Source organism: Girardinichthys multiradiatus, chromosome 15 (assembly GCF_021462225.1).
Source record: "Girardinichthys multiradiatus isolate DD_20200921_A chromosome 15, DD_fGirMul_XY1, whole genome shotgun sequence".
In the NCBI taxonomy this organism is placed as follows: domain Eukaryota; kingdom Metazoa; phylum Chordata; class Actinopteri; order Cyprinodontiformes; family Goodeidae; genus Girardinichthys; species Girardinichthys multiradiatus.
This window is the reverse complement of record NC_061808.1, coordinates 36103208-36109402: the sequence shown is the minus strand read 5'-3', so window position 1 is coordinate 36109402 and position 6195 is coordinate 36103208.

Here is a 6195-nt window from a genome sequence, read left to right as displayed (position 1 = left end):
ATTTGTCCCCAAGCTTTAACGTACTTGCTAATACCTTGAGACCACTAATACCTAGTGTTTGACCTATTGCAGATTCTCTTAAAGTCTACGATCATCTCTTTCGTTTTATTCATGTTCAAGATGAGATGATTGTTTCTACACCATGCCACAAAGTGGTCCACCAGCTCCCTGTACTCAGCTTCTTGTCCATCTCTGATCCACCCAACGACTGCAGACTGTAATCTGGGTTTTCATGTTATTTTGGAGTTAAATGATTCTTCCTTGTTGTTGAGCCTTTCAACCCACCCTGGTAGGGGACATGTTTACTGTGGATAATGACACTAGCTGTGGGTAATACAAGCATTTCACACCACAACACAAAACTCATCTCCTTCATGAACTTGATGGCTGGACATTACCATGATGACTATACTTGTTGATATTTGAACCCATGAACATGGCACCTTCAGGTATCTTGTACTTGTAATTGTACTCAAGGATGAACCAGACCTGTGGAGGTCCACAGTTCCCTTTTTTATTTTAACATCTTGTCTGAACACAGAATGTGTGGGGTCTGCAGAGTCATGGCTACCTTTTTCCTTTTTGTTTTTTAAGCAGTTCATTTAATTATGTGGCATTGACTGTAGGGCTTTGTTTGACCAATGAGCAACTAGTTATTCCAAGCTTCTGGTCTGAACCCTTTTCAACATGTTAATATTTCCAAATTAGGAAGACAGGTGCCAAATTATGAACTGGTGATGATTATCAAACTGCATGTAACTTCTGATGTAATTTTCCCAAGTCCCCACATCGTGGTGCTATCACTCTGCCTTGCACTCTTAGTGATAAAAGGCATAACTGAAGCAAGAGTACCTTTAATCTTTAAAATGGATTTACCTCAAAGTCATCTTTGGCAGAGAGCAGGATTCAACCTTTAACATCTGCACATTTAATCTGAAGGAACAGCAAAGGCCTGAATGTTTGCTTCATGCTGAACATTCAGATTCCTATATTGTGACATTAATTCCAGCACAGGAACACAGCAGTGTCGGGCCAGCTTACTTGGGTTTATTTACTGAAACTGGTCATTTACAGGCAATTCATAGCAGTTTCCTATTTTTATATTAATGGTCTTGGTTTTATATTAATGTCATTTCAGACATGACTAGATTTTGGACACACCAGGCTGTTGTGGAGGCTTGATGTGCATCCAGAATGGGATGTTTAGCAGATTTAGTATTTTCCCCAGTCAGTGAAGACAGAGGACATTATGGGTTAGGGTTAAACGAACTGTTGCTTCAAGTCCCCTGCTGGCCACAGGAGAGATGGGCCAAGAGTTGTAGATGTAAACAAAAAAATCCTCATAGTTAACAGTCCTAATTAAATTCTGCTAATGAAGTCATTTCTGCTGTTCATGAGCTGCACATGACTCACATCACATGCAGACGGCAACTGTTTGAAAATGTAGATCAAGCAATTTTCAATTTTTCTTGTTAATAGAGCACTAAACATGTCAGTTTGGTTGTCTCCGCGCCCGCTGCTTCCTTTTTCCACCTCTAGGGGCCGCGGAGCTGGAGGACCGAAGGTGTGAGAGGTGTTCTTCATTGACTTCATTGACTCATCACTTCAGAGGACTATATGAGGGCGGTTCTACTGCAATTCTGCACCTGAGTGTTTTTGCCCTTCGTGGTAGTTCACCCTGGCCATATACCTTGTATCTTGTGATTGTTTTATGAGGATTTTTACTAACAGTCTGTTTACCTTGTCTTAGGCACCTCAGCCTTGCTCCTTGTTGGAGATCTCAAGCAAACCTCTGATCACAGTCTGGACTCTGGATTCATTCCATGCAGCAGGCCACCCTGGATACCTCTCTGGTTAAGCAAACCCTGTCCACCCTCCTACGGTTCCTCCTGGATCATCAAGAAGCCCCAACGGAATCAGCACTACCTCACTGTCCCAGACTCGCAACCATCTCCCCCCTGGCAGATCCCCCCCACCACCACCCGAATAGTAAGCCTAACCACAGAATGAGCAAGTCTGTATCCTGATCTGAACTCACCTTGTTGTTTTCCCTTCCAGTCAGATAGCCTTCCTGGAAACTTCACGCCTTGTACATTTCACAAATTGTTGATAAATTCTTTAAACGTTTCTCTGTTTGAGTTCTCTGCATGTGGGTCAAATTGGCCTTGAAAACGATGACAAAACATCTCTACGGAGTCTGTATTATAACACTGGACAAGAATCGGACTAAATGACTCCTTTTTTATTAAAGACTCATCCTATTTACTTTCCCACAATCACCATCTAAATCATGCAGGGACATGTCTAAATCTAGTTAATCTTTTACTGAGCAGCACAGGAAGAACTCTTCTATCTATAGCACCAGTTTGCTGGTAGATGAATTGTACCAAAACTGTAAACAATAATTATTTAAAATCAAATGTAGGCTTGGATCTTCAGCTGAGCAAACTTAACAGGAGACGCCTTCCAGCAGCTTCTTGCGACACTATGTTCCTGAGTGGATGGCTAAGGATGATAAATGGATTATTTGCTTATTCTCAGCTTGGTTAAAGTTGAAGCTAAATTCACTTTATTGGAGTCAAATTACCATTTTTAGTATCTTTGCAAAAATATGATTCCAGTGAGATAAAGTAGTGAAGCAGAGAGGAATGACCTTCCTTTTGTGTTTGTGGTTTGATTAAAATCCTCATTGATTTGAGAGAGAGAAGTAGAACAAACCCTCTCTTTCCCTCCAAGCTTATGGCTAAGTTTTAAATGTATGCTTAAATAATTTTTATAAAGATTTTGTATTACTACTTGTTTCTGATAAATATGTTATGGTCTGTTTGTGTGTACTTTGCAGATGTATTTTGGTAATGTTTACCACCTTGTTTTATGTATTTACACTTTTATTATTGTTTTTATGTTTTGAATGACAGCACACTGTGATGTTGTGTGCTTGGAATATGCTAAATAAATGAAACTGACTGGACTGAATTTCTCATGTTCTTACCAGAAGTGTAAACTCCAGTCGTCGGACTCGGAATCGAGTCAAACTCGACTTGATAAAGTATGAATATTTCGGGGACTTCAGTTGGACTGGTCTGGACCGAGCCGTTTGACTTGAAAATACCTGAGACTGAGACACAATCTAATTTGAATGAAAATTGATTAAAAGTGATACATTTGTATTTAGCGGATCCTTTTTATTTGAAGTGTCACTCATACATTCCTTGAATTAGTTAATGTTAGTTTTGTTTATTCCTACCCAGGTAAGAGTAGCTTCACATAATCCCCAGATCTAACACAACAGAGAAACCATTAATATCACTGACTGTGACCCTAACCCACAAATTACAGGGTGATAAAAAAGAAATGTTGGAATGATTACAGTAACTCAAAACTTGACTGTCTTCAAAATGAGTATTTATTAGAGTCATACAACCCCAAACATCATATATTACATGTTTTACAAAAGAAATGTTTAGTATTTGTTAAACTAGGTGTTCAGGTATATTTAATCAGTCAGTACTTTGGCTGTTCTTGAGAAGATTTCTTGATTTCATTTGTTCTGTTTGTACTAAAATACATTCATTCATCCATTCATTCTGTGGTTCATTTTAAGTTGGATATATTGATTAAAATGTATTTTGAAAAGACTGTAAAATTTGGTTCTGTTGTAATCAATGAATAATTTATAAATGTAATAGTTAAACCTTTTTATAATTAGATTGAAGAAAAACATGTTGAAACAAATGTTGGGAATTCAAGTTACATGGAGGAGTTGAAGGAGGAAGATGACTCTGATGATGATGAGGAATGGAGTCCTGAGGGAATGGCCACAACAAGGGTTCAGATAGTAGGGTTAAAATGATGAATGTGAGAAAGAATCAGACAACAAATGTGAAACAATATAGGATTGAAAATTCAAGACATTCATCATGGTAGAAGACCTGCTTTATTGAGTCTTATAACACGTTTATAGGAGGAGCTGACCTAAATATTTAGCTATAGACCTTAAAGGTAGACCATGTGCTAACTGTCCCTGTGGAGGTCATACATGTAGAGATTCATCACAGAGGAGAAAAAAACAATTGCAGTCCTGGACCAAAGCTCTGCCATTGCAACATTTAGTGCAGTAGGCCACTTTTCTTTCTTCAACATGAAAAAATTGTCCCACACATAGGATAAGAAACTCACTGTTGGTATAAGAATAGATGGCATTTTACATAAATCAATTATTCAAAGTTGGAATAAAGTGTGAGTTACTTAAAGTCTATAAAACAATGGTGGAGTAAATGTTTCTAGGTTTTCAGATTTAAGCTGTAGTCTTCAGAGAAATCAGGGTAGCATTACTATTACAAAATGACTGTGTTAAAAAAAAGTTAAAGTACCTGTTACTGCAAGCTGTAGTATACTTATTACCTTGAAAATCATGGTTGTTAGGGAAGCAGGAAGAAAATGAAGATGATAATACAATATAGTATTTACATATTTATTCTGAACCCCTAACCTTCCCAAGCTATTTACCATTTCGCAGAGAAAAGTATCTGCATAAACTAGATAATAAATGAACAGCAGTGCAAATAATCCATCTTCCTCTTAGTATTTCAAAAAAGTACGGGGCAGAGGATTGACCCGTCCTCTTGCATTAGAAAGCTCCTTTTTTCCTCATTTACTGTAATGCCTTGCCATAATAAGAGTGTTTTCTAATGGAACTCTGTAAAACCACAGCGGATTTGCTTAGAAATTACCTGCAGACTTTGGCTGATTGCCCCTCAAAAGCAAAACAAGTGGATGAGACAGCTTTAGTGAGAATTATTTAAATGATTCGCTCTTGTCTGCAGAAAAGAAACGGGGCTTTGAGTTCACTGGCAGCGGGATGCTAAATCTGTTGGCAGCCAACATATTTCTGAGCATGCCGTTAATTCCCTCATTCACAGACACATGTCAACACTCTGGATGTGCTCCGAATCATCTTCTTTGTCTCTGCAGGCATCCATAATGACTGATTTGGAATAAATCTCACTATATTCGGAAAGCTTGTTTGGAATATTCTTTTATTTAAACCCTCTGATTAACACGTGGCCCTCCAGTGGTATAAACATACAGTCATGTAACAAACAGGAAAACCTATTACGGTAAATATTCATTTCTTTCACAAGTAACGTTCACATATTGACCTCTGATTTTTTTATTTATCTCTGGAGAAGAACATGTTTTAATTAACAGCAAATATTAATATTATATTACTTATTAGACAAATATATAAAGAAGTGGAACAACTGGTTTGATCTTGGCAATATCTCCATGCTACTTTATTCTGACATTCCCCTCTTCTGGCACAGAGTCCAACCCATGCGACAATCCAGCAAAAGGTTTAAACAAGAATGTTCTAGTAACCAAGATCACATTACATAGAACCAAAGAAATGAATTCTGACATAACTATGTGTCCCTATGAATTTAACGAAAGCAACATAAATAAAATCCAGATGTTTTTAACTGCAATTCAGTTTCATTAACAACAAAACACAAACTTCAGTCGTTGTACAGTTCATCAATATTTCACTTAGAAATAAGTCACACATCATCCTGATTTGTCTTGTATGAAGATAAGTATTAGATTAATGGAAATCCAATGTAATACACTCTACAAAGTTAATCTAATAAATAATTCCTATCAAGTATGAAATCATAACTCTGATTCTTTATCAAAAATATATTCCTTACTTTTGGCATATCTTGAACTGTCAGCTAGCTTAATGGCACGAGGGAAAACTTTCAATCTAATAAATCACCACTATTTCATGAACCTTTTAATAGTAAAACACATAAATCTAAAAGTCATGCTACATCCTTAATTATTATACAAAAAAACATGTTATTAAGGCAACAATCACTACAAGCATTTTGATTCTATTGTCTCTTAAACAGTATTAAAACTCAGGAAGGGAGGTGCTGAGCGTTACCATGGAAGCAAAGGCATGAACCAACCTGGTAGGTGGGCGGAGTCAAGCAGAACTAACCTCTGATTGGCAGCGTATGGGCGGACCCACAGTTTCTTCATCCCATCCCACATTAGTGTAACTTAAACTGCAAAACTGTTAACATGCACCTACCTGAGAAACAAGCTGCTTCTTAACTCTCCTGAAAACTCAAAGTTTTAATCAATCTGGGATTTAGAAACATTATTCTAAACATGGATTATTGTTTC